We start from the raw sequence: 15,365 nt of genomic DNA, 5'->3' as shown, positions 1-15,365 counted from the left end.
AAAGTAACAATCTTTAGACGGTTCATCTTCTCCCACCAGTTTTCGCGTATTATAAATTTTCCCTACTTGTTAGCCATTCTCTAACAGAAATTTAAGGTTCAGATGGCTCTGAGCACTATGGGACTTAACATCTGAGTTCATCAGCTCCCTAGAACTTAGAACTAACCTAAGGACATCACACACATTCATGCCTGAGGCAGGATTCGAACCTGCAACCGTAGCGGTCGTGCAGTTCTAGACTAAAACGCCTAGAACCGCTCAGCCACAGCGTCCGGCGAAATTTAAGGACGTGGTGTTGCAATTTCAATAACCAACAGAAAATATTCATTTCACTCATACATTATTATTTTCTCTACAACCTGTCTTCTTACCCATAGTAACAATTTTCTTCAGTTTGTGGTCACTTCTCAAATGATCAGTGAATCCAGCTATCTGCTAGGTGGAGGGGGGATTAGAATGTTTTCCTCATTGTTGATAGACCATTGTGATATTTCTTCCGACTTTGACTACGAAATATTCCCCTAAATTAATGTTGAATAAGTACCAGGAAATAATGGTGTGGAAATTCAAGTGGCACAGGTCAGTATTACCACACGCACGCAGCTATAGTTAGCGTTTCTTATAATCTATATATGAGAAACAATGAGGAAACGCAAAGGAAACCTTAGAAGATTTTACGATCTTGGATAAAAGTAAGGAAGATTAAGAACATCCGTTGGGACGAATGGGAATCATTCTTACAACACAATACACATCATGTAACGGATAAACATGACAAAAATAATAAAGATGAAGGTTACTAGAAATAAAAATACAGACATGGTCAACTTCAAAATAAGGACAAACACACTATTAGAAGGAATTCACCTATAATAGACCAAACCCGATGAAATGAACGCATCATATATAAATAGGAAAAGGATGGGTACGCTGTCAGACCCAAAGGAGTTGGTGCCAACAGTCGATTTGGAATTGAGAAACATGTTTCTAAAATCAATAATTTCAGTTCCCAGAAGTCTATGGTAGGAAATGGTGGGCCATTTGGAGTCCCAAAGGGGATAAAAAAGTGATTTTGAAATTTGCTACCAAGGAAAGATTTAAAAAGAAATGGATATGTGTTACTATAAAATGATTAGGAAAGGGCTGAAGTCAATGAAAACTACTATGTGAAGAAGTCACAGTACCCTTGTCCATCTGCTACGGAAACCAGAAATGATCAACTTTTTCCTGTCAGTGGAAGAAGAGGATATTAACTGTAGGAACAACGATGGTTAGAAAACGAGAAACAGATAATTCGAAATATTGTATGTTCTAGGTACGAAACGATTACCTCTACACAGAAAACGTAGACGCAGGTATAATAAAAAAAGAACATTTATAATCTACGTTAAAATTTGTGATAGTGACGCTGCCCGTTGTGGCCATGCGGTTCTAGGTGCTTCAGTCTGGAACCGCGCGACCGCTACGGTCGCAGGTTCGAATCCTGCCTCGGGCATGGATGTGTGTGGTGTCCTTAAGTTAGTTAGGTTTAAGTAGTTCTAAATTCTAGGGGACTCATGACCTCAGAAGTTAAGTCCCATAGTGCTCAGAGCCATTTGAACCTTTTTTGTGATAGTGACGTAGTGCAGGAGCAATGACCAAGCTGCACAAAATTATTCATGACATGTTACAGCACAAGAAAGGTAAGGACGTGAATCACGAAAATGATTAAATACATGTAGCAAACAATTACTGCCTGCACCATTTTGATACTGATGTGTGTCTCATGAATTCGAATTCTGAGTGTGTTTAAGATCTGTGAGCTCAAATCACTACAAAACCTTAATCAGGAATGTATGAAAAATCTAAAGTAAATGCATTACAGTTTTATGTAACATAAAATTGTTGTCCTAGTTTCGTCTTAAATACTGATTAAAACAGCACACTACATCGGTGATCGCTTAAAAGTTTACTAAGAAAAAATTTCCTCGTCTCCTGAGATTGAAATGCAAACCGGATTCACATTTGTCGAAATTTAAAGATGCGAATGAACTGATCAGCTAGTTAAGATGTGTGGTAAATGTACAACGTAAAAGGCGATTCTGTATAAAAGTACAACAGAGACAGAAATTTTAAAACGTTGCTAATAATTTTTCCTCAAAAATTTCGGGGACATTGATAATATGTTAGCGTGCACGCAAATGGTTCCTATAATCCGTAATGTGAATATTACAACAGGACGTACCCATGTGTACGGAAAAACAGTGACTTCATTTAATGGTGAAAGTATTCGAAAGTTATGAAACCATTTTTCGCGTAAACCATTATTTACAAAGGTATCTGGAAGAGAATGACAAGTTGGAAGAACATAGAACGAATTTACTCATTCGTAAAAGCTGTAACTTTATAAAGAATTAATTCGCCTGGCTGGTGCAAACAAAGCACTTTGTTCGCAAACTGCTCGAAAAATTCAGTAGTTAATAAAGCGAAAAAGGGTCGTAACTCTGGAGACAACGTACATTCTGCACAGGGCTAGGTGGGAAGCGCCACTTAGCTAGTGTCGGCGGGTAAATATGGTGTACTCTACTTTCCGAGTAGATATTTGACGCCGTTACTCACGAGCGACTCCTTACCAGATTGGATGCCTATAGAGAACCATCTCAGCTGTGCGACTGGATTATTGATTTCTTGTCAGGAAGGTCACATAACGTAGCAAATGACGGAAAGTCATTGAACAGATCAGAAATAACATCTAGCGTTCCCTATGGAAGTGCTACAGGCTCTCTACTGTTCCTGATCTACTTAAACGATTTAGCGGACAATCTGAACAGCTCTCTTAGATTGTTTGGAAATGAAGTCGTCTTGTAAAATTATCAGATCGAAACCATATGCAAAATGATACAGACAAGATATCTGTGTGGTGCGAAAATTCCCTGTTGCCTCTCTATAATGAAAGTGGTGTCATCCATTTGAGTACTAAAAGGAATACGCTAAATTTCGGTTGCACGATAAATTATACAAATCTAAAGCCTTTAAATTCAACTAAATACTTAGGGATTACAGTTATGAATAAGTTAAACTGGAACTGTCACGTAGATAATGTTGTGGGGAAAGTAAACCAAAGACTGCGAGTTATTGGCAGAAAACTTAGAAGATGAAACACTCCACTAAAATGGCTACTAATACCAACCATTTCCAACCTCTTTTGGAGCACTGATGTGCGGTGTTGGATCCGCATCAGATACAATTGACGGATGACTCCTAAAAAGTTCGATGAAGAGTAGCTATGTGTGTATTATCACGAAATAGGAGAGCGAATACCACGGTTGCGATACGTGAACTGAGTAGGAATCATTAAAATAAAGGAGTTTGTTGTTGCGGCAGGATCTTCCCATACCTCAATCACCAACTCTCTTTTCAGAGAGGAAAATTACTTTAATTAAATGGACACCCTAGCTGCAAACAGGCGTTGATGTCCTTCATTAGGAATATGTTGAAAATGTGTGCCCCGACCGGGACTCGAACCCGGGATCTCCTGCTTGCATGGCAGACGCTCCATCCATCTTAGCCACCGAGGGCACAGAGGATAGCGCGACTGCTGGGACTTATCCCCTACACGCTCCCCGTGAGACCCACATTCCCAACATGTCCACACCACTGCATTCGCAATGGTTCGAGTCCCGGTCGGGGCACACATTTTCAGCATGTCCCTAATGAAGAACATCAACGCCTGTTTGCAGATATGGTGTCCATTTAATTATCGTTTCATTTATAGCAAAGCTGCAAGGTCACCTACGGTAACTGTTCTTTTGGGAACAGATACTATCGTCATGTATAGTTAAAATATGGCTTCCCGGCCATTGACCTTCTTGTGCAAACGCACACACTATGGCCGAACTCGTACGGGACTTGGTAGATTAATGAGCCACGAGTAATAAGTATGATGGGCAAACATCTCTTAGGCGCACTACGAATGTAGTGGTGGTGTGGACATGTTGGGAATGTGAGTCTCACGGGGAGCGTGCAAGGGATAAGTCCCTACAGTCGCGCTATCCTCTGTGCCCTCGGTGGCTCAGATGGATAGAGCGTCTGCCATCTAAGCAGGAGATCCCGGGTTTGAGTCCCGGTCGGGGCACACATTTTCAACATGTCCCTAATGAAGTACATCAACGCCTGTTTGCAGCTAGGTTGTCCATTTAATTATCATTTCATTTCTAGCAAAGCTGCATGGTCATCTACGGTAACTGTTCTGTCGGGAACAGATACTATCGTCATGTATAGGAAATTACTTTGTTGGCGGCCACATACTTATGGAGGAATGATTAGCATGATAAAATAAAATAAATCAGAGCACTCATGGAAAAATGTAAGTATTCATTTTCCGTCTACGATATGTTTGATAAACACGCTTTACGAAACTGACTATTTCTCGCACTGAAGATTGAAGTGCGAAGGAATTGCTGGTGTTACACAACGCCGACTAGCTGTTGCCACTTTGGCGGCTCCACTGACCATCCCTGTTTCACAATAAGTTCGCCCTTCTCCCAGGTCGTTTAGACCACAGTATGCGCACACATTTCTCCTCACTCCTCGCCACTCGGTAGACGCACTGGTAGATATCTGGAGCCTGGCAAGCGCGAATGTTCACACTCTAATATTTAGAGAGTATAATGAGCAAAGTACTGCTCTGAAGTGGTAGATATGTCCAACACAGGATTTGCGAGTGTGAAAGGTGGTGGAAATATGTAATCTGTACCTGTTGCTTGATAGCAATTTCAGATGTTGTACTCCACTGTAGGATTTCTGTTCCACCCAATTCTCGTAAACATTACCCAAAAATACAGCGAGCTACATGTCAACAGTCAAAGACATACTTCAGAAATGTTTAAGTAAAGGTTCAGCAGTGGCAATTGCAGACAGTTGTCGGAGATCCACTATCCTTTAGAAATAGATGACTATACAGCTCGAATTTGTTTGAAGCATCTTGGTGGATAACTGTCGCCATATCGACTGTGCTCAAGCTGCAGTCTTCAGCTTATTCTGAATGTGGCTCGAAGACAACCAACGGAAATATTGATACAAAATGTAGAATAAATTCTGCTACATATTTTGCATCTCAAAAGTTAATTGATTTAGCTTAATTTTAGCTAACACTAAGGTTTTGTGGTTTGGTATCATTAGATACACAAGAAACAAAACTGATCGTACAGCTTATCTTTGAAGATAGACAGAAGAAAGACAAATCTACGTTTATATCATTAAAGTATTTACAGAAATCTGCTGGCTGTTTTGACTGGAAAACTTTTTTGTAATTCCGAAGGTAGTAAGGATAAAATAGTGACGGCGAAAAGTTATTTACAGCTTGTATAGAAACTAGGCTGCAGTTATTAGTCGAACACATGCAAGGGAAGCAGTAGCTGATATGGGAGAGAGACAGGGTTGTAAACTGTCTCCAGTATTATTAATATGTGTATTGACAAATCTGTGGACGATTCCAACAAACAAAATTCGGAAACGTAATTAGAGTGATGGGAAAAAAGAAATTAAAGCGTTGAGGTTTGCCGATGACAAGGTTATTCTGTCAGAGACATCGAAGGACTTTGAGGAACAGTTGGAAAGAGAATGTAAGATGAGTCTGAACAAGGGTAGTCGAACATCGTCGAATTAAATCATTCGACGAAATCTGATTACAAAATGAGATATTAAAAACAGTAGACGGATTTTATAATTTGGGTTTGGATAATAACGAGGACGGCTGACGTAGTTTATAAACTGCAAACTGGCAACAACACGAAAAACTTCTCTGTAAAAGAGAAATTTGTTACCAAGAATATAGTTTCAAGTGCTAAAAACTCTTTTCTAAAGCGTAACTGTGTACGGAAGTGAATCGTGGAAGGCAGACAGATCAGACAAGAAGAGAAGAATAGGTTTCGATGTGACTACATGCTACATGCTGCATGAAAATGATGAAGGTGAGGTGAACAGACTAGATAAGTAATGACGAGGCGAAATCCTGAACATGGCAGCAATCAGCGACTGTAGAATTGTGAATACAATGGGAATCATACAGACAACTAGTGGTATGTTAGAAGATTATTCAAACCTCTACCTAGGTGTTGACACATATAAGCTCGTCTTCCAAAGAAGTAATAACACGGCAAGTGTCTTTTGTGGTTGGCACCCCTTCGTATGTTAGCCCCACCTGGCATAAGTTTCCTGCGGGCTTGTCCCTTCTCTTCTGTTAGCTACTTGTTTGGATGTGTGATGCACGTAGCCTCAGATTTTAAGTGGATGATTTACTGTTGACTAAGCCTTGTGGCTACACCATAGCATTTATATGGATCATTTTACTGTTGACTAAGACCTATCACTTTGTTTCTCTTACTACCCAATATGTAACACGTCTTATTACTCCTTCTGGGGTGACAGGTAATTCGTTGGTAACACATTTCTCTTTTACAGAGAAGTTTTTCGCGTTGTTGCCAGTTTGCAGTTTATAAACTACTTCAGCCGTCGTACTTATTATCCACCCCAAATTATAAAACTCATCTACTGCTTTTAATATCTCATTTTGTAATCAGATTTCGTTGAATGATTTAATTCGATGACGTTTGGCTACCCTTCTGTAGAAACCTTGGTAAAGGTTTCAATACATTTTTTACGTGGAATTACTCAGCTCTATGATTCCCACTGTAACATATGAAGAAATACTGAACGGAATTTATGGCACACCGTGACTAAAAGAGGGAATCAATTAATAGGACACATCCTGATACCTCAAGGAATCAAAAATTTCCTTTAAGCTGGATATATGGGTGATAGATATTAGAGAGATAGACAGAGAGAGAGAGAGAGAGAGAGAGAGAGAGAGAGAGAGAGAGAGAGAGAGAGAGAGAGAGAGAGAGAGAGACGATAATACTTGATTATAATGAACAAATCGGACTGGGTATAGGTTGTAGCAACCATGCAGAGACGAAAACGCTTAAAGAGAATAGACTAGCTTGAAGAGCTGCATCAAACTAGTCTCCTGACTGACGATCATTCACTACAGCATCATCGTAAGATATTATCTGGTAAATTAATTCAAACTCGTAGCGAGGCTTACAGTAGGAATTACCCGTAAAAGATACTGTGAGCTCTATTATGATCCCACCACTGAACGTTGAAACACGTATTTGCATAACGGCGGAGACGCGCGCCTTCCTCCTTGGTGCCGGCCACACTTCGGACGGTGCTGTGCTGCGGGTGGCCTGCTATCGCGGCGCGCCATTCAGCCGGCAACTTCATCCCGCGTGCGCTCGCTCGCGCGGCCCCCGGCTGCGGCCTTTGATGTGTCAATGAGAACCTAAAGCACGCCTGAGCCCGGCCTCCTTTGTTAACGAGCGCCCCCCACGCTGTATGCAGATTAAAGAGGCGGGCCTGCCGCCCCTGGGATTCCAGCGTCGGTGGACGACTCTCACTGCACCGCGGCATCTCGGCGCTGTAAGCTGTGGCGCTCCCCGTAATAACTACATTCTCTAGTAGCAGTGAGCGGGCAAGGTTCTAGGATTTGCACGGACTTAGTGGTGGTACGCCGTGCTTAGAGTGGGCTGAATAAACGAGGTCGGTCAAAGCTTGCTACTACTCGGCAAGTAAAACTGAGAAGGTGGACCTCCGCAAGGGTGTCACATTCACATGGCTGCACCAAGCTCTGTGTTGTGCTTCACGTATGACACCGTGAAGTGTCAGCTGCAAAACAGTTTTGTTAGATGTTAAGTGATTTCACGTGTGCCGAAGGCGAGTGTCGTAGGACCCTTGCTATACACAATATACATAAATGACCTTGTGGATGACATCGGAAGTTCACTGAGGCTTTTTGCGAATGATGCTGTGATATATCGAAAGGTTGTAACAATGAAAAATTGTACTGAAATGCAGGATGATCTGCAGCGAATTGACGCATGGTGCAGGGAATGGCAATTGAATCTCAATGCAGACAAGCGTAATGTGCTGCTGTGCTGCGAATACATAGAAAGAAAGATACCCACTCATTTAGCTACAATATAGCAGGTCAGCAACTAGAAGCAGTTAATTCCATAAATTATCTGGGAGTACGCATTAGGAATGATTTAAAATTGAATGATCATATAAAGATGATCGTCGGTATAGCAGATGCCAGACTGTAATTCATTGGAATAATCCTAAGGAAATACAATCCGAAAACAAAGGAAGTAGTTTATAGTACGCTTGTTCGCCCACTGCTTGAATACTGCTCAGCAGTGTGGGATCCGCACCAGATAGGATTGATAGAAGAGATAGAGAAGATCCAACGGAGAGCAGCGCGCTTCGTTACAGGATCATTTAGTAATCGCGAAAGCGTTACGGAGATGATAGATAAACTCTAGCGGAAGACTCCGCAGGAGGGACGCTCAGTACCTCGGTACGGGCATTTGTTGAAGTTTAGAGAACATAGCTTCACCGAGGATCAAGCAGTATATTGTTCCCTCCTACGTATATCTCGCGAATAGACCATGAGAATAAAATCAGAGAGATAAGAGCCCACCAGGGCACCACAATCCTTCTTTCCACTAACAATACGAGACTGGAATAGAAGGGAGAACCGATAGAGGTACTTGAGGTACCCTCCGCCACACACCGTCAGGTGGCTTGCGGAGTATGGATGCAGATGTAGATGTAGATGTTATTAGATCTTTCCCTGTGCTTTTACGGAGGAGTGGAGTTACTAAATCTTTCGGCGTCTATTGGTGGGCCATTTTCATTGGGTGAATTCTGAAAGCAGATACTGCAGATAGGGTGAACTGAAAATACGTGTTGTTGTTGCTCCGCATCCACTATTTCGTGGGAATTCTCGACCACAATATTATTGCAACTGGCAGTGATGGCGCTTCGGTGAGTTTTTCTCTTGATGTTTCCCAAGGACGCGAAGAATCACTCGGTTGTATCTGCGCATCTATTTTAATCATTCACAGTGCGATGCGTTTCTCATAGACACAACTGTATTTTTTTATTGTAACGTCACCGCTTGTTACCGATAACGGCCACGAGAAGCCAGTGCAATAATATCGTGGGCGGATAGTAGCTGTCTTTGTTACTCGCTCGCCGTGATTGGGCGATGACGGAAGCCGGTAGCAGCCATCTTTGTTCAAATTGTACTTGCTTTTCGATATTTCTCCTGATTCACGGGTTTTCCTAATTTAAATATTACTTTCCCTTACTAGCACGCGTATGGTCATAAAGTCCATAAGATGGTCGTACGCACAGCCTTACGACACAGTAGACTTTATCATCAGTGGCAAAGGCCACGAAGGCTTGGAGATTTATATATTTCATTTCCTACTTCACTTATAACGTCCTGACCCAAATATTAGTTTATAGTGAACAATAGCATTTCAGTCAAATAGTAATTAAAAATATAATGGAATAATTTTATTAAAAATTATGATTCAATGTCGGAAAATTTCATTTCCATTTATTATATTCCAAACATCTATATTACGCTACACACTTCCTTTTCACTCAACTGCCAGTGGTGATGGCAAATAACTGTCTTATATCCTTGTGCTTTTCATGTAATTAAATTCATACATAACTGCATAAAGTGTTTTGTTCACAGAAAATACATTCAGAATAAATATAACAGTAAATCATTAGGGGAATTAAACAAAGAGAAAAAATTTCCGAAATGGAATTGCAATTTTAATCATTTATCTTTGTTTCTTAAACTGCTATGTTTTTTTTTATGAAACGCTCTGGATTTAACTCTTCCGGGACTGTAGTAGAGCATTTTTCGTATACCTTTAATTTTGTTTTCATTGACTGGACACACATTTTGCATAAGCACATGTGATTGATAGTTTTGGGATATGTGGCTTTTTGGCCCAATTATGATACAATGTAGAGTCATTCCTGCTATGAATGGTTTTGGAATGACTATACTGGGATCTGCAGAAAAGGCATCCTTTTTATTTGTAGGGATGTTCGTAACGGATGTCTCTGAGAATTGGCATTTCTTCCGCAACCATTTGACCCCAGTTGTTGTAATGATGAACATCTTCACTTTCAACGACAGGAACAGTAAAATTTCATTTAGTATTGGAGCCGACTATGTGTTCACACGCGTCTTTAATTGTGTAGAGCCTATCCCGACGCATCATGTTTTCTTTCCACTACTGAAAAGCCCCTATCTAATGTCAGACAGAAAAAAGAAGCCTGATATTCAAAAAACGCCTCTGAGCACTTACAGCAGTTAAAAACCTCATGTAGGTGTTGGTCTTATTCCAGAATGAACAGCCATAACAAAACAAAAATAAATCTTTTATATCAGATGAAACAACGTGTTCAAATAATGGAGGAGACTACTACATACTTCATTTGGACATTTTAGCTTGCCGTTCATGGTAGACATAGAAGGATACTGGATTAGAATTCATGTTATTCACAGAAGAAACTGGAACTGTCAGTTAACGATAGTAATACGTGTCCTGAACTGGTATTTGACGCAACAATATATTTCGCATGTAGTCAAACATTAAAACAATACATCCCCATTCTCAGTGCATAGCTTGTTTGCATCCTGAAGTGTTTTAACGAACTTCTTGATGCCATGTTTGTAACTAGGAACTCTGTTGCAGCTACATGTTTCTTCTTTTTCAACAACACCAACATAGAAGGCACTGCTATTAGACGTCATTTTTACACTCCTGGAAATGGAAAAAAGAACACATTGACACCGGTGTGTCAGACCCACCATACTTGCTCCGGACACTGCGAGAGGGCTGTACAAGCAATGATCACACGCACGGCACAGCGGACACACCAGGAACCGCGGTGTTGGCCGTCGAATGGCGCTAGCTGCGCAGCATTTGTGCACCGCCGCCGTCAGTGTCAGCCAGTTTGCCGTGGCATACGGAGCTCCATGGCAGTCTTTAACACTGGTAGCATGCCGCGACAGCGTGGACGTGAACCGTATGTGCAGCTGACGGACTTCGAGCGAGTGCGTATAGTGGGCATACGGGAGGCCGGGTGGACGTACCACCGAATTGCTCAACACGTGGGGCGCGAGGTCTCCACAGTACATCGATGTTGTCGCCAGTGGTCGGCGGAAGGTGCACGTGCCCGTCGACCTGGGACCGGACCGCAGCGACGCACGGATGCACGCCAAGACCGTAGGATCCTACGCAGTGCCGTAGGGGACCGCACCGCCACTTCCCAGCAAATTAGGGACACTGTTGCTCCTGGGGTACCGGCGAGGACCATTCGCAACCGTCCCCATAAAGCTGGGCTACGGTCCCGCACACCGTTAGGCCGTCTTCCGCTCACGCCCCAACATCGTGCAGCTCGCCTCCAGTGGTGTCGCGACAGGCGTGAATGGAGGGACGAATGGAGACGTGTCGTCTTCAGCGATGAGAGTCGCTTCTGCCTTGGTGCCAATGATGGTCGTATGCGTGTTTGGCCCCGTGCAGGTGAGCGCCACAATCAGGACTGCTTACGACCGAGGCACACAGGCCAATATCCGGCATCATGGTGTGGGGAGCGATCTCCTACACTGGCCGTACACCTCTGGTGATCGTCGAGGGGACACTGAATAGTGCACGGTACATCCAAAACGTCATCGAACCCATCGTTCTACCATTCCTAGACCGGCAAGGGAACTTGCTGTTCCAACAAGACAATGCACGTCCGCATGTATCCCGTGCCACCCAACGTGCTCTAGAAGGTGTAAGTCAACTACCCTGGCCAGCAAGATCTCCGGATCTGTCCCCCCATTGAGCATGTTTGGGACTGGATGAAGCGTACTGTACTAGTGCCGACATTGTGCATGCTCTGTTGCCTGTGTCTATGTGCCTGTGGTTCTGTCAGTGTGATCATGTGATGTATCTGACCCCAGGAATGTGTCAGTAAAGTTTCCCCTTCCTGGGACAATGGATTCACGGTGTTCTTATTTCAATTTCCAGGAGTGTATTTTCAATCCACAAGTTACCTATTGTAGGTCTACTTCACAAGCATGAGTAATGTAGACATTCTACCAGTTTATCATTACCTGATTAACAAAACGACGTAAGTCAAGCACTAAGACCATTTTGCCAGTAAATACGAACATTTTGTTCCTGGAAACAATGTGCAGAAGGTGCGGACTAAAGTCATTTTGGCATTTAATGATGTGAGTTGGGCATCTCGACACTTCGACAGTGCCGTACGCGTAACTCAGAGCGATGAGAATGTGGACCTTAGTCGCTTTGCAAATTCGTACATATATATATATATATATATATATATATATATATATATATATATATATATATATATCTCTGTGTGTGTGTGTGTGCGTGTGTGTGTGTTTTACTTGATTGTGGCTTCATTTAGGCTGTTTAAATGAGAAGTGTCACATGGTTCAAAAGAAGAAAAAAATGATCAAAATTGGAAAGAAAAGTTCCTGTAATTATGTCTTTAGAAACAAATATCTGCTGGGGTACGGGGCGCATTACTTGCGATGAGTAATGTTAGAATTGGGTTTTATAAGCCATCACAAGGGATCTAAACGTAAAGTACCGCAATAGGCACGTGTGAGCAAATGCAGTTCCTGGAGAAATCATGGAAGTGATAACATTAGTATCAATGTACGGGGAGAAATTCTCGGTGGCGGACTCCCAGAGCCATACCCTTTAGCAAACAGATTAAAAGATGCCTTATATCACTCATATCTATGCAGTGAATTACCAGCACTGTTCGGAAACATTACGCTTGCAGAATGGCGACAACTGTGATTTATGTAGGATGGGCCACCACCCCAATTTCTACAGCTTCTGCGACAGTACCGCACCGTGACCGATCATGGGAGGTTAATCGGTCTAAGAGGCCAGGTAGCATAGCGCTCCTGTTCACCTGACCTGAATCCTCTCTGTTTCTGGCTATAGGGACATTTAAAGACATTGGTGGATCCCTATCTCATCGACAATGTGCTGACGTCACCGGAGTGTGTGATCACTGCATGTAATGCAAAACGAATGACGTCACGTGGATTTGAAAGACTGCGTGATTACTGCAAAGACAGGTTGAAGGATGTGTCAGGATGCGTGGTACCACATGCAGCACTGCCTATATTATTTGCTTCTTCGTAAGAAAGAGATGGGAAAATAGAAAATAGATCTGCTCATCTCTCAGCAGATGCTGGTTTCCCATCTATCAGCAACGGAACTTATCTTCCAGTTTGACCAATACAACCCCTATATGAACATACAAAAGTAAACTATTCCGTCCGAACAGGAGTTGAAAGGCCTAACGGTCCGGCCGTCATGTCGTCCTCAGCCCACAGGCGTCACTGGATGAGGAGACGGAGGGACATGTGGTCAGCACACCGATCTTCTGGCGGTATGTCAGTTTAAGAAACCGGAGCCGCCACTTTTTAATTAAGTAGCTCCTCGGTTGACCTCACAAGGGCTGAGAGGACACCACTTGCCTGCTCGGTCCACCCATCCAAGTGCTAGCCTAGCCCGACAGCGCTTAACTTCGGTGATCTGAGGGGGACCGGTTTCCCCCTGCGGCAAGGCCGTTGGTTATAGGAACGTAGAAAAGAAATCTGTAAAATTCGTAAATATACAGAAATCTACTTCCAGACAACTTTAAACCCGCCGAAAAATCTTCGGGGGATGTTCAGGCCTATTTTTTGAGTGTTTTGCTGTAATGGTGTCGGAGTCTCCAGTGGGCCCTTAGAGAGAAATTACGTTTATTTTGAAGTCTCTCTACCTCATTTACTTTTGCACAGAAAATATCTGTACGTTAGTGAAATATTGTCGGTACGTGGTGTATGTCTTTCTGGGAAACTAACTGTTTTCCAGTGTGCCACGGAACTTGCTGCTGAGACCACTATTGCCAACGTTACTCTTCATCTTACAGCTTCCGTTGAGTACTGTTAGGTCTTTCCTCGAGTCTGTTCTCCCAACAGTGTTAGTTGCACGTTTATACTGGTACACGTCAGTATAGATAGATTTCGTGATGAAGAACTGGGGATATGTACCTCGTGTGTGGGTTTGTCTAATGCAGTAAAGGAGTGGCACAAACACGTTGCAGCTGTCCCCACAGAGAGCGCCACCACAGTACTTTTCCACCAGTTTCTATGAGAAACTGGATTCTTCTGAGCTAGAAAGGAAGAATGAAGCGCCGTGCGAGCTGTTCCGGAAGAGGAGATCCGGAAGAGCATGGGTTATACCTGATTGCTGACAGTCGTGACACTGGTAGTCGGCACGTGTGTGAGCTCTGAACACAAGCCAATAACTGTTTCGAGAATCTTACATCAAAAACAACAGCATCTCTACCACCGAAGTCCAGTCACTAGGACCAATGGACTTTTCATACTGAGCGAAGTTTGCAGATTGTAGTAACACTCAGAATGAATCGCAATGGCGTTTTTACTTTGTAACAAGCCACGGAAGGCCGTCTGTCCCGTAGCGGTCCGTGCAAGACAGAACAGGGCACCAACATGTTTAAAAAAGATACGCGCAAAAGTGCGATTTTTCAGGGGATCATATCTCGGGTGCTATTGATGAAACAGGTAAGTGGTGAAGTGTTTCGGATAGCCCTTAGCCTAGTTATGTCAGCTGGTGACAGTTGTCCAACGCGCACGCATGTCCGTAATAATCGTTACGAGACCAGTTAAAGCTGCTGCCGTATTTTGTAACACAAAGGTTACTCGATTGAAGCTGGCCTGAAGATGACGTAGTGTATCGTCGAAAGTGGTAGCCTAGAAACAAACCTAAATAACGGCGATTGGCATTGTTTTATTGCATATTTATATATTGGTCTGAAGCTGAGAGTGTGGGGTAACACGTTTGTAAACGTCGAGTCGGTAGCAATAAACTCATTGTAACATTTCTTTAAATTGCTTATTAATTAACAACGGATATGGTAATTATCAAATATTACCAAATATATTTTTAATAAAATCAAATCTTTTCATTTTTAATTAATGCTCATATGAAATTAAAACTTGATGTTGTTATGCGATACTCTACTTTGATAATGGAAAACGTAATATGCACCCATGATACTGTTAATTCTCTGGAAATAAAAAAAAAATATTTTCTGATTGATGCTTCGCTTTTTGTGGCAAGCGTTAATTTATTGTGAATACTGGTACGTGCATTTGAATAGTAATCAAAAATGAAAAGCTGTTATTTCTTTAAAAAAGGTGACTCAGCAGTTGTTACCTCTTTTACTACCTTTGCGACCTAAAGTGGTTGGACAAATATATGCAAAAACTGCGAAAAATGCCTGTTTGAACGTAAATGCAGATTCTGGCGAAGCCTCCAGGTTTCCCTGTTGTGTTTGATCGGTAGCGGCAGGAGTGCAAGTGTCAGTCGTGGCCAGCACATTGTCCTATGTATCTATGA

General features: G+C 42.4%; 1 non-coding gene across 1 annotated transcript; it reads left to right on the top strand.

The window, feature by feature from the left end:
- Positions 1–4,039: 4,039 nt before the first annotated feature.
- On the top strand, positions 4,040–4,114 carry Trnar-ucu (transfer RNA arginine (anticodon UCU)). Its single transcript has one exon. It is a non-coding gene; the product is annotated as a tRNA-Arg (tRNA).
- The last annotated feature ends 11,251 nt before the right edge of the window (positions 4,115–15,365 follow it).

This window comes from Schistocerca gregaria, chromosome 3 (genome assembly GCF_023897955.1).
Source record: "Schistocerca gregaria isolate iqSchGreg1 chromosome 3, iqSchGreg1.2, whole genome shotgun sequence".
NCBI classification, from domain to species: Eukaryota; Metazoa; Arthropoda; class Insecta; order Orthoptera; family Acrididae; genus Schistocerca; species Schistocerca gregaria.
Note: the sequence above shows the minus strand (reverse complement) of the source record. Positions and strands in the feature narration are given on the sequence as shown.